This window comes from Semicossyphus pulcher, unplaced genomic scaffold (assembly GCF_022749685.1).
Source record: "Semicossyphus pulcher isolate SPU_LCO1_2020_fin unplaced genomic scaffold, fSemPul1.0.p SCAF_4, whole genome shotgun sequence".
NCBI lineage: Eukaryota > Metazoa > Chordata > Actinopteri > Labriformes > Labridae > Semicossyphus > Semicossyphus pulcher.
The window spans coordinates 23,339,445-23,353,864 of NW_027211715.1; the positions used below are offsets into that span (position 1 = coordinate 23,339,445).

The 14,420-nt window shown below is 45.1% G+C and overlaps 1 protein-coding gene across 1 annotated transcript in view; it reads right to left on the reverse strand.

Moving 5' to 3' along the window:
- The window catches only part of ptprsa (protein tyrosine phosphatase receptor type Sa), a 237,093-nt gene that overhangs the window by 178,293 nt on the left and 44,380 nt on the right, over positions 1–14,420 (reverse strand). The window contains exon 2 of the mRNA XM_069679489.1: positions 11,000–11,077. The gene's annotated coding sequence lies outside the window, so the exon portion shown is untranslated. The remainder of the gene's footprint in view (positions 1–10,999; positions 11,078–14,420) is intronic.

The window sequence follows — 14,420 nt, forward strand, 5'->3', positions numbered from 1 at the left end:
AATTTGTTAGCTTAAAATGTATGTTTCACGTCTTGAAACGAGAGTAACGAAGAGGAAAAGTTGCAAGCACTTACTTGAACGTTGAGAGAAAAGTATTTCTGAGACTACCCCCTAGTTGGTTTACGGGGGACCGCTTTTAAAATCCGTATTCTTTGTGGGTGAGCGGTTGTATTTCCTCAGAAAACCAGAAACTTCGCATCCCCGTCGGTAGAAAAAAAACCGTTATATCCCTTTCCTCAGCGGCAGAGCAGTCACTTGTTAACGGAGGGAGCGAGTATAAAATACTCCTTTTATTCCCCGTGTGTTTGTATTCCTTTCCCCCAGATGAGACGCTCCGAGTCAGAATCTCCTCCGTGAAAGAAAAAAAATAAAATACCCAATAATAATCCGTGCGCGACACCGCCGCGCGCGGAGCTCCAAATGTATATCTCTTTATTGGTGTCTCTCGTTATCTCCACGTCCCAGGTTTGGGTTCCTTTCTTCCCAAATCCACCTCGTACGGGCTGGGGGTGGGGAGACAGGAGTCAAACACCCCCCCTTTACTCCCTCCTATCCACTGCAGGGAAAAAATACGGAGCCTCGTGTTGCGTTCAATGCCGCCTCATAAACTTAGTCTCTTGACTTCTCCTGAGTCGTAAATCCCACCACATGGTGCGTTCAAGCACGGTTTCGTCGGAAATCATAACACAATGGGGCTTGTAACGAAACGAGTTACTGTGGCAGTTCTTTTACATTATAAATCTGTGCTGCAATGGCAGATTGAAGAGGAGGCAAATGTACACAGCCCGGGTGCAGTGGCACAACGAAGGCGGTGGGAGTTCTGCGAGAATGGTGGAGAGTTCTTCTTGATTTATTTTTATATGTAAAATATCTTTTTTGAAGGGGTTTTTTCTTGATCAAACCACAAAAGTTACAGCAATTTTGGGGAACGTATTTTTATAAACGCAAATGTCATAGCAAAATACAGCTAAAATGCAATGCTTTGATATAATTACAATTTTGAGTCACTTAGTTTTATTGTCTGATGAATATTCAGGACTTTTCAGTGGCCCCTCTACCATATGTCCCACTTGTCCTTGTTTGCCTTTAAATTTCAATACTAATAAAATTAGCATAAATTGGTTTATTTAATAGATAATAAAATACAACAATTACATTTTTTCCCCCCAGAAAAATCAACACTAGCAAAACAATGAGCTGCAATAAAAAGTGATGTCTGACTATATATGCCACAATAAAAACAAAAGTATATACTTTGATTTTCATGTTTGCTGAAAGTCTCATTGTGACTTCTTTCACTTTGCTGTAGGTGAGGCGGGATTTGACCACATATTCATCCAATCACATTGGTTTAGGCCCGAAACTGCAACTCTGACTGGCTGGTAGAATTTGAATTTGAATGGTGACAGCTGGTGTCCATTTTGACCAGCAGGGAGGCAAGACACAAGCTGGAGACACATCAATCAACTGACCCACAATCAGTTACCAGCAGCCAGCTTGCAGCAACATGTCACTAGGTTCTTCACTTTTGCTTCAGATTGTATTGTAATTCTAAATCCATTGTGGCTCAGAAGGTAATGTCAGCCACTGGTTATGTGAAATAACCTTCCTGGAACATAAAGGACCTTTGTGTATGCAAGATATGGAGGGTCATTATATTGAATTAGGTATTCTTTGGAAGAGGGGGTGATTTGTGGCATGTAGTGCTTCAAATAAAAGGCATCTCATCTCCCCTATTGGAGGGAGAGTAGCACTATATCTTGTGTGAACTTTTCAAGGTATGCAGGCAGTTATGAATAGGAACAGACCCATCTCTGCTGTGTGTTGGCAGAAAGCCATGCTGAGCCACATGCAATCCTCCACTGCCCTCTCTGTGCTCTTTGTTTAAAACCCAGCGTGACATGTAACACACCATAAGAGGTGTGAAGGGTGAGGGGGACAGTGGGGGGGCTAATCAATTTAGCCAGTGAGTAAAAAACATGTGTTTATGTTGCGTAGATTTCTCCCTTGGCCTCTTATTCACACTGCAGCCCCTTATTTAATCAGGCCGGTAAATCTTAGCAGCTCCCACTGCTATTCCCCAAGTGGCGTGAGCCTTAACATGGTAAATTTCACTCGGGTAGGGAAATGCGCTCAGTGGCCGAGGCTAGTGCTTTGGAAGGATAAAAAGAGCACTTACCGCCTGACATGTGCAATCCATAACAGAATAATGAGACTCCTCCACACTAGGATCTCTCTCCCCCTGCTCTCCCTCTCCACTTTTTGTTTTCCTTGTGAGTGTTCATAAACGGCATGTAAATTCAGAGAGCGGAAGATGCGGCGAGGGCTCCAGGGAGAGCATTTAATCGTTTGCATCTTGTTACCGAATCGTGTAACAGAATGTACTGTGTGAAAATGCTCCAAACGACCAGTGAACCTTGTTGAATCTACTGTCCTCCTTCTGTCAGCTGGTGTGCCTCCGAGTGAAGGTTATCCTCACAAGAATATCTGCGCATCACTGTTGTTGAATGGAAAATGCTAACATGCGAGAAAAACGCATTTCAGGGGAAAATAATGCCTCTCAAATTATACAGAAGTACTACTACATTATGTATGCAAAAGAGTTATTTCACCTGATTCACCCGGAACATCAACAACAACTGAGAAAAGGAGACAAATACACCCTTCCCACCAAAATCAGCACGTTGACGCGGGTTTTTCAGACTCGGGAAGACCTGGTAATAAATGCTGATTGTCTTTTTTCCCATTGCCAGTGGAGTATACTCCTTTCCATTTCTTTTCTGCTGCGTCACACGCCAGAAACAGGGTTTGTAAACAACAGTACACACAAATAACTTACATTATACTCTTTGGTAAGCAGCATGGAGGCGGAGACGGGTGGAATTTGTAGCTGTGTGCGTCATAGCATCGCACCGGAAAGGGAGCGGAGATTAGCTTGTCGACCCGGGTTTGGTGTTCCCATCATTGCCGATCGGAGCCGAGGCGATAATTACCCGGGTCTGAATGCCGATTGTAACCTTTCCCACTAAGCAAAAAAGCTGGATGTTAGTGGGTTTTTTGACCAGTCGGAAAGAAGCTAACGTAAAGTGCCAAAAACTGCAGTTTCTCAAGTGGCCACTTGAGGCTGACTCCAAAAGTGAGTCAATCCCCATTAGGCCCCATATTAAATTACTTGAACTTTACAGCAGAAATAAACATGTTTAGAGCCTACTTTTGGTCTCTATAGGTAATTTCTATATTCATGAAAAGTGTACTGATGGAGAATTTTCATACAACTCAGCTGTTTAAATTATATTAAGCCTTTAGTTATGCAGAATTAGGGGCACGGTCGCTTTGAGTGAGGTGGGTGCTTCTAGCTTTCTGCTAAATTTCAACGTAGCTAATTGAGTCACTGAATCTCTTGGCTGTGTTGATGCCTTTTGGGGATTTTTTGATGCCAATATAAGACAAATAATACGGCCCCGGGTGTGGTTTATTGTACAAACAGGCCCTCCAAGAAGCCTGTGCTTTTACACATTTGCCAGCTTATAAATTAGCAGGCGTATGAGCTTGAAGCTTCAAAAAGAAGCTACACTGTACACAATAATAGCAAAAACAAGCTAATGGCAACTTTGGGGGCTTTTTCCCCCCGGAAAAGAGATTTATTTAACCATGAAACGTCATTAAAATGTATTGTGCTCAGAATTAAATCAGGAATTTAATTACGTTTTTTCCCATTTATTACTGCACGAGGTGCTTAACTATAAGGCTAACAAAGGATCAGAATGTTACAAACTCTTGTTACACTGTTTAAGCCTTACATACCTACAGTTCCTTCTTACTCCCTGTCCTATTTTTACTCCATGTAAGATAGTTCAAAAAAGAAGCTTCCTTTCTTATTGTCTCCCTGCTCCCCTTCCTTCATCTGTCACCCCTAGGGGTTGAGGCGCAATCACCTCCGATCGCAGCGGGCCATCGTTCACTCTGTCCCTGGAGGCGACAGCCCACTTACTGCCAGCTCGCGCTCAAATGGAGGACGTTTCATCACCCCGCCAAAACACAATTAAAACCACGCGCAGTCGGCGGCCCTCAAGAGCCAACCCCTGTCGCGAGTTTAGTTACTCTGAGCCTGCCTCACCCTCTCGGATATTTACTCTCCCTGTGGTTGAGTGTTTGTCTGCGAAGTTTGGGAAGTGCTGTGTGGTGTTTTAGTGCGAACAAGACACAGGAAGACAGAGAGAAAGTGGACCAGGCCTCAGCTCGGAACACTCTTTCCTCTGAGATGCATTCGCTGCCTTCGGTGGACATGAAGCTTCAACAGTTAGCTGATAAGTGACTCTGCTCCAGGCTTTTTTTTTTCTCTCCCTGGAAGCCAAAATGGAGGATGGTGTGCTGGGGGTTTGTGGTGATGGGCGAACACACACACACATACTGTACACACACACGCACACAGCAAGCAGGAGCAAAGGCAGACTGACGGCTATTAGAGTGCAACGATGCTCCCTCTTATCTCCCACCACGATAGAGATCTACAAAGAGCTTGAGAGAGATTATGAATTCATTACCTTGATACACAAGTGAGCTCTGCGATAGACAGGAGTTTGAGAATGGAGACGGAGCGCGGTGGGTGTACTGGGAGGGGCAATGAATTACATGCTGCTGGGTTGGAGAATAAATCTGTCAGCCTGCTCTGCGTTTTGAGGAACTTTGACGCTCTTCAGATGCCGTGGTGCGTGTGGTGCATTTCTCTGTGAAACACGCTCATATGTTTTTCATTAGAGGCCAGGCTTCAGAGTGTTAAAGAAGCAGCGTAGCATCTGTGACCGGTGTTATATTCATGATTCTGGTGACATATTTAGTGCTGCTGCTCACTGGTGTTTTGAGAGATCCTGATCTCTTTAAATGCTTTCTAAAGTTATGTGTGCAAAATCAATCTGTGTGCATCTAGTGTGTTATTGCATTGCATCCTAGCAAGATGCATGATAACAGTCCCACTTAAAAAGTCTAAAGCCCCTTTCCCACTGGGCAAAAAACCTGCTAACATTCGCTAACACCCGGCTTTTTTGCTTAGCGTGAAAGGCATTCAGACCCGGGTAATTATCGCCTCGGCTCCGATCGGCATTGATGGGAACACAAAACCCGCTAATCTCCCGCCCCCTCTCCGGCGCGATGCTATGCACCGTCGGTAACTTCTGCGACTCCTCGTCATCTCAGCTATAAATTCGGCCCGTCTCCGTCCAAGCAGCGCTCGAACATTGTTCCAAATTTGTCCGCGCTGAGTTTGCTAAATAGACTGAATGAGTCCTAACCACCTTAAAATCTTCACCGTTTACTAGCCCTGTCTCCGGCGCGTTTCTGATGTCAGATGGTGACGCAGCAGAAAAGAGACGGACAGCAGTATACTTCACTGGCAATGGGAAAAGAGACAATCAGCATCTATTAGCGGGTCTTACTGGGTTGGAAAAACCTGCGCCAACAAGCTAATTTTGGTGGAAAAAGGGTACAACATGGCCAAAGACATTAGATAAATGTCTAAATTATAATGTTTTTTGTTAGCATAATGCATTCGAGCCTGTATAACCCTGTCGGAGGGCTTTTTTCTGTTACCAAACACTTCTACTCCTGCCTCTCTTTCTCCTTCAGCTCTTGTGCAGTTCTTTTAACCGACTCACTCTCAATATGTCTTTTTTTCTCTGAGAGTCTTTTCCCTCCAGCTCTGTTGAACTCAGCTGGCATTTTGGAGGCAGGTGAAAGAGCGCAGCTAAATAAACCAAAGAATTTCAGAAGAAAGGGAGAGGGCTGAGGGAGACCAAAACACAGACAGAGAGGGAGTGTTTTGTATCACTGTGTAGTGGAAGGTTAGTTAAGCTGTTTTGTTGCCTTGTTTTGTTGGATCATGTCTGTGCAGGCTTGTTTTTAGCGTGCTAATGAGCAGTTTTACTGACTGATAAGTACCCGTAATGGAACAGCACCATATAAATCCATCTTTCAGCAGAGTTAGAAACACATCTTTGATTGTTCGGAGGTCTTGCTGAAACAAGCCAGTGTATAATTTATGTTGTGTGTGTGTGGGCTGTTTTAATGCAGTAGTATATCATTACTCTGTGTACATGTGCATGTGTGTGGTGTCCCGTGAATATGTCTTTTGTACGTACGAGTGCCTCTGAGTGATTTTTAATGTGCTGCATGTGCATACGAGTCTTTCACTGTGCGCACGCGGGCTTTTCAATGTGTGTCATTGTATACGACGTACTGTATGTGTGTGCATCTGAGTGCCTTTAACGCTCTGGGGTCAGTGTGCACGTGCAGATATAAGTATGCCTTTCAGCAAGTGTTTGCGCGCATGGCGTGAGCGTGCGTGCGCCGAGAGGCTGTGAGTGATGAGTGATGCCAGAGGTGGTTTTCTACCAACCTCTCCGCTGGCTTGCTGGCTCACTAATGGCCTCCTCAGTGGGTTGGCTGACCGACTTGCTGGCTCTCAGTGGCTCCGTCTTCCTTATTTGGTAGCGGAGGGTGGGTGGGGGGGCGGTGGTGGCAGCGGCAGGGGGGGAGTAGCGGTGCTCTGTTTACACGCAGGGTCAGGAGGTCAGAGCGCCAGAGTGCCATGGAGCAAACACAGATCACTTAAAGACAGTAAGAGAGCGAGCGAGTCATCGCTTCACGGCCGTCAGCTGGATAGATCGGGGCAGATTCACCGTGAAAGAGTGTGATGGAGTGTGTGTGTGTGTGTGTGCAGGGTAGATAACAGTACTGGTGAAGCCAAAGAAAAAAAGGTTTCTACAGGTAATGTCCACGCACGTACACACTGTTCTCTCTGTTGCTCTCAGGCCCAGGACAGTTGAGGGGAGTCAGTGGAAAGGAAATTAAAGGCAACCATCCTTATAGTTTTGCTCTTGTCCGCTTGACTGCCTGCATGCCTGCCTGCTTGCCTGCCTGCCTGCGTTCCCTGGGCAATGTTTATGCTGTGCCCTGCCCAGGACAGAATAGATTCGCCCACACAGCACTGTGCTTTCAACCAGAACCTAAGTAGGTCTGGCAAGCTCGAGCCACAGTCCCATTCACTCTCACTCCTCTGGATTAGGCCCCTACGGCCCGGGGCAACACAGCGATGACTGCATTAATAGACCGAAGATAGCATCTCTCCACCCCACCCTAAAAATATATATCCAAGTCTTTTATATTAGGACACATCAGCAGGTTGTTTATTCTCATCCATCAGCTTCTTAAAGTTTAGTGGGAGAGTTTGGTTCCAGGAACTTAAGTGCTGAAGTGTTGCGTGTCTGTAGGGTCAGCAGAAGCCCTGAAATAAGGTTAAAGCGAATATAACAGGCCTTCAGAAAGAGGTCGAGCTGCACTTAACATACGTAATAGCGGAAACGAAGCTTGAACGGGTCCCAAGTTTCAAAGAAACAAAACGGAAGATTGTCTCATTATGATACGAAACATAAAACAAAAAGGGGACGTTTTAAAATTCAACACGCTGCATAGTTTTCCACCATCACTGTGAGGAAAGTGTAATAAGCAGAGCATCTTTCAATCCCAAACACCATGAAATTACATGCGCTTGCATAATCAAATTCATTACCTCCAAACTTCGGGTCAATTTACATTTCTTTAAATGCAGCTACAACCAACTGGAGCGTAGATAATTGAATAATGCTAATTCATCGCTCCGTTTTTTTGTCTTCTCTCTTTATGATGCATATTGGGGGTTGTTGCTCGTACAGTAAGCCAGAAGTGGAGGCGCTTCTGCGATGAGTGCGGTGGCAGCTTGCAGGGCACATTATCCAGCCTGTCAGACACCCGGAGTCATGCTACGGATAACTACGGCTCTGTGAGAACACAGTGTCTCTTGACGCCAGCTGTACAGATTAGCAGAGCTTTGTTTAATTGTGCTGCTAACATCCTAGGAGCCACTTAAAAAGCTACTGCGCTCTTTTTTGCTTAGAAACTGTCTTCAAAGAGCAGCCAGCGGTTGCTGCTGCCTGTTCACTCAGGTGCAAAGGCCTCGGGGATTTGGCCGAGTCAGGGACGATGCAGAGGGAGGCATCTGAATCAGCAACGACTGCGGCGGCTTTGCAGGTAAGCATCAAACTGAAATGGATGTCAAAATGTAAGTGTAAGCACTACACAGGGACCAACAACAAGCAGATGTTGGGCTGATGAATAAAGAGGTTCTTTTTTCAAATGTACAGTATATCTATACGTGTATATATGTGTACTTTTAACCAACAAGGCAGCCGTATATGAAAAGCAACCAAACAAGTGACAAATCTACCAACTGAGAGTAAGTGCAATCCTTCACCATCAGCCATCACTGAAGGTATCCTCACTTGAGGCCTTGATCTGTCAAAGACTTCAAGCAGGTCAATGGAATTGTTGTCCTGCTTCCAATGATAATTTTCCTTGGTATGATATGTAAACACATGTTTTGCCTGCAGGCAATCAGACTTGTCCACATCTGATGCATGCAAGAATCTGAGGCACCAATGCTGATATAACGTGCAGTGTTTGTAATGTCATCGGTTGCATCATGGATTTTTCTTTTATTAGTCTACATTCTTATTCCTTTATTTTTGATAATAACATGTTTATTTCCATTTGTTATTACATTGAATCTATTTAAATATAGCTTTAAAGAGCAATTCTCTTCCTTGTAGTTATTTACTGTAACTCGTTAGATCATCAGCTGGGTGGTAAAATGTAAAAGTGAAGCCAGAGTACGAGCATCTCTCTGTATTTTAATGTAGCCTCAATCATAAGCCAAGAAACTCAACCCAGCTAAACTATAATTAAGAATATATAACTTCAATTAAGTGTTAAATGCGCATCACAGCTAGAAGGTTCCTGGTTTAAATCCCAAGGAAGTGGGCCTTTCTGTGTGGTTCTCCCCGTGCGTGGGTTCTCTCCGGGTACTCCGGCGTCCTCACACAGTACAAAGACATGCTCATTGAATAGTGGTAAGTAGTATAGATAATGGACGGATGGTGGTGCCACTTTTCATGTACTGGCTGCATTTGAAACTAATGTAACTGGCGTGTTAGCTGGGAAAGGTATCTGACCACTACAAGAGAAGACATGACAACATTCTTAAGAGGGCATATCCAGCTTAGGATATTAGGTAATGGATCTCAGGAGTCCCTTTGCTGATGTGTAAATGACACAGTCAGGCAGTAAAACCCGTCAGAGGATCTCATGCTCTTCCCTCTGTGCTCTTTACTTTCCAGCTTGTTGAGCCCACTGTGGGGGGTCCAGATGTGCCATCTCGCCTCTCCCATGTTTCTGCAGTCAAATGAAGCAGGTCACTGAGACTTCACCATCATCACGTCCCGATATGCCAAATACAGCTGTACAACGAGACTAGAGGCCTCCGGCGGTAAGGTGACGTTAAGCCAGACACCCCCCTTGCACACTGAGGGGGGATGTCTGGGCCTGCATCCGATCTGACACCCATTAGCCCACACTCATCCACAGTTTCTGCATGTCTGCTGCTCTGCCAGCAGCACTAATAATCAAGAGATGATATGGAAATGAGGGCGGGCTGTGCAGTGTATGTAATGGCAGCCGAGTCAACTACAGTAGATATTTCAGCTCGGAATTAAACTCTCCACTGGACTGGAGCTGCAGCAAGGAGGACGTATCGCCGTACAAGCGAGGGACTGCTTTGAGACGTGATGGTGTAATAGCTGGATGAATAGGATTAATCTACACAAACATACAGTGAAGTGGATAATCTATGGAAAATTAAATGGTAGGGTACAACAAAATGTATTATATCTATATGTAAAAGTCTGTCATATTGTGTGAAATGTGAGTTGTAGGAATAGGCTATAAAATATTTTAAGTGGGGTATGATGCTAATTTCAAACTTCATATTTTGCTCGGTGATACCTGTGGAGTAGCTTAGCATAATCTACAGTTAAAAACACTCACACTGGTGCTCTGTGCAGGCCCTCATACAGCCTCCGCCTGGAACGACTCAGTCAGCTCTGTCCCTTTAAGAAACCCCGCCCCTACAAGACCACTTTCTTCTGATTGGCCAGCTCTTTGAAGCCTGCTGAGGGTCACAAAGTGCAGCGTGTAGAAAAAACTGTGGGAAGCCTGGCGATCACAGCGGCCTGCTGACTGAGCTGAGAAGCCTGGGGATTACTGCAACATACTTTTACCTACAGATTTGAAACTTCACCCACGTTTAGTACGGACATCCAACATTGTAAAATTATATATATGTCTTCAATGTGAAACAGCATAATACCCCCTCTTTAAATAAATAACTAAAACACACAGTTGTAATTAATTAAAAGCAGCATTGATTTCAATTTATGGAGGCCTTGCATGTTGTTCAGCCGCCCTTCTAATCCCAGTAGGATGTTAAACACGGCAAAAATAATCTGTTAATCAATTTCAAAGACAGTACGTGTGGAAACCTTTTAAATAAATTCTGCACTTAGTGGTGTGCACCAAAGCAGACAGGCGTGAATATGAATGAAGCAGGAAAAAGTCCGGCGGCTGAGCGCATTACTCCTCTAAACTGATGCGTGACAGCTTCCAGGTCTGAAAAACCACCAATGCGGTTTGTTAAATGAGAGGAGTGCAGGAGGAGCTCCTCAGCGCCAGCCTGCTGTGACAGGTGGATCATAGCTCGCCCTCAGCCTCTGCTCAGCTGTCAATATGGATGGATGGGTTTAGCGCCGGGAGCGGAGAAATACGCAGAGAATTTGACACGTGTCATGTTGTGGTGATGATTGGGAAGGGGAGGTAAGGCCGCTGGACCTGGAGGGACACTTAGGAACCAAATTAACTTGTACACTGTTTTGTGGACCTCCTTGCCCAAAACTGCTAAATACATGACAAAATACAAGATGTGCAGAGAATATGGGATCAATTCAATGCACTATTTTACAGACAAAACAGAGGAATCTATTGTTGGATATAATTTGATATATAAAACAGTCTCCTAATATGGCGGTGCAATGTGCAAAAAGTCTTACAAATGAAATAAAATGAGTCGCCCACTTACCGCTGGGTTGTTTTCAAAACCTCTTTAGCTTCATATCTTCAGCTGCTCCAGCGTCTTCTTCTTCTCGCTCACTCGTACCTTTAAAGTCGGACAGAAAAAGTCGGAGAGGGAGAGAAAAAGGGGGCAGAAAATGAAAGAGAAACATTAATGAAAGGGACTACCAAATGAACTGCCTCCTCAAGTGGTAGGTGGGGGAATTGGACAAACGCTGAGATGAGCTTCTCCCTTGCTCTCTCTCTCTCTCTCTGTGCTCCTTGCCCTTTGTGACCACAGGACGACAGTTCTCGGGCAAAGAGGAGGCTCGCCGCTGATTGCCTGAGAGCGCTGGAGTGCGAATCTGCATGAAATCCCTCCTGGCTTTTTTTTTTTTTTTTTTTGATCATTTTCTCCTTCACATCTCTAATGAGCGTGGTCCAACACTGTGGGTGTATACGTGTGCGCTTTAGTGTGGTAGATGCACGCAGGTGGTTATTTATTCTTTAATTTGAACATGTTTCTGTGTGTGTCCATGCATCCTGAAGTATTCTCCCTCTGTATTCAGTTGATACTCTCAGTCAGGTCTGCAGCTGTGGGCGGCCGTGGGTCCACCCTAAGGAGCTTCCGCCGAGCAGCTGAGGAAGGTTATCTCCAGTGAAAGGTCGAAGGAGCTCATCATTACACTGCGCCCAGAGTCTCTACTCTTCTAGATAACGATATGAATATCACTGCTGGAACGCACGGCGGCTGCATGATCGATTAATACGGCCGCTCAGGCTCCTATAGGAGAGGTTCCCCAAATGCTACGACATGACAAGCTGCTGTAGTATTGCATAAATAACAGTTTGGACTTTGGGGGGGTTGAGGGTTGAAACACAATATCAGTGCAGGTTCTGCATACAGAGATCACATCACTATGCAGATACTGTGGAGTGCAGGTAATGAGACACATAATTCATACCAAGTGCAAACGCGCTGCCCATCATGTGATATCATTATCCACAGGGGCATAACGTGGGCTCGCTGTGTTTTCACGCTTTGATTCTTGAGCTATGGTGACGGCTGCTACTGTGAAGAAATCGGCTTCTTTAAGTCATTAAAATCTGCATCATTTTAGATCAGATCATCCTCTTTAAAAAAATGCACATGCTTTTAAAAGTATAACTGCCACTCTCTCAAAAAATTCTGGCTTTAAAAAGACAACTTTGCGCTGTGTTGTAGGAGGGGAATATTAGGAAGCAGAGAGGACGACAAATGTCTACTGACTCCCTTCTCTCCTCCTCCTCCTCCTCTTCCGTCTTTAGCTCATGAAGTTGCCTGTAGACTCCAGACTCCCAGCATCCTCTCTGGGCATTATTACCTTGACGGCGGACGGTCAACATGATCCTTTATTCTGACAGGCCACTCGGGTCAGGTCGGCCCACGCTGGCAAATCAGTGTCAACTAACAGGCTGAGGGATCCCCTGATACACCCAATGCAGCAGGGGAGACGTGTGTGTGTGCGTGTGTGTGTGTGTGTGTGTGTGTCTGTGTGTGTGTGAACATTTAGTGAATTCCAGGCAGAATGTAGAGCTTATGTTGCTCTAGAGAACGGTGTCTTTGTGAGGCATAAATGTGTTCATAAAGTTGAATTTTTTTTGTGAAATCGTGCAAAAAAAAAAGTCTTGAAATAATTGCATGCGTGTCTGTTTACACACATAAGCATGCATGTGTGTGTCGGTAAGAGACAGAGGGGAGAAAAAAAAAAGAAGTGGCCGATTGTGCAACACTCCCTCCTCCCACACGCCTGGCTGCCAAGACGAGCGCGGGGGAATTTGTTTAATGTACAGCATTTATTCGCTGCACACACGCTGTTGCACTACCGCTTCCTCCGACGCATGAGACACTCCCTCGACCGGGCGAGGCGCCATTAATCAGCCGGAATGAAGGGCTAGCCGAGTAGCACGGAAGCTAAAACTCATTCCAAATTAACACAAAAGGAAAGTGGAAATTTCACCTGGCGCCCGCACAATAGCACACAGGTGAGGGAGTGACGCTCGAGCTCTGTGAGGGTTTTATATTTGAATTGTCTGCAGTGGGTCGGCGGTTACATTATGCTTGGTCCACTCATGTGGAAAAGCAGCTCCGGTTTGTTTTCTCATGACCCTGCAACATATTGGCGTGGAATTTAGTCACCGTGCTGGGACAGATGGCCGAGCATCATGGTGCATGGCAAATTGGGAAAAGAAAACATGCATGCTCAGAGATGTGCCATGTATTTTCTCTCCAGCAACGTGACAGCGCCGGGTACATTCAGGAAAGAAGAACGGGGAACTGTACACGATAAAAGCACGGAGAGAAAATAACACAAGGCTGACCTACTCTCTTCAAATGTCAACAGGGCTTCTACCTCGGAAAAACACAACCGCACACTTCAACCCCGGATGATGAAATGTCAACACAGTCTGTACCTTGATGTGACAAAAGCAAAGGGATTTTTGTCTTGGAATAAAAAAGAATAGTTGCCATGGTAGCGCCCAATGTCTTTCTGTCCTGTCCTCATCTCAACCCACGAGAGCTTCCCGGTTCTCACCATTGTTCTGCAGGTATTAAAGCATTGATGTGCCCTAAAGCAATTAAAAACCACATCTTTAGGAGAAGAGAGCGGATGATGAGAGAAAAGAGGAAGAACAGGAAATAAAGGCGTCAGTCGAGAGATGTGAAGTTGAGGTGTGGGAATGGATGTGTCAGGGGGAAAAAAAGCAAAGAAGTGGGAGGAGGACAAGTTCAGGAAGAGGAGAGCAGAAAGTGACAGGGGAGGAGCAGGTAAGTCAAGAGGAGAGAGGAGGAGAAGAGGAGGAGTCAAAGAGCGACAGGTTGAGCGAGCGGAAAGCGGCGAGGAAACGACAGGTGAACACACACAGAGGGGGAAAAAAACTGAGGAGAAGACAGGAGAGGAGTAGTAGTGAGGATGAGGAGAGAGGAAGGAGGGTGGATGGAGAGGAAATGACAAGCTGAGTAAAAAAGATCAGAGGAAGAGAGGAGGGAAGTTCAGGGAGATGAGGAAACAAGTGAGCTTAGATTCATATGAGACTGAAGAGAATTAACGCTCTCGGCAAAACACAACCATGAAAAATGAGCGAGTTAAAGCAGGTTATTGGCACAGGAAGTCCTTGTTGGACAAATAAGAGTTTAACACAGCGAAAACTGGACTTAATTTATGTCAAACTGCGGACATGTAGTAATAAAATCTGTTTTATTCTAACATCAGCTCAGAAAAGGGGATTAAATTATAAACTTTTGCTCCAATGTCTTGAGATCAAATAGCTTTGGCTGGTTTAGCAAAGTCAGTGTAACGCCGTCACCCTCTATTTTCTTAAGGCCTCGCCCACACTAAAAGAAAATCTTTACAGATGTTGAAAATGTGAGAGACCCCACACATGATGACAAATAATAATAGATTTAA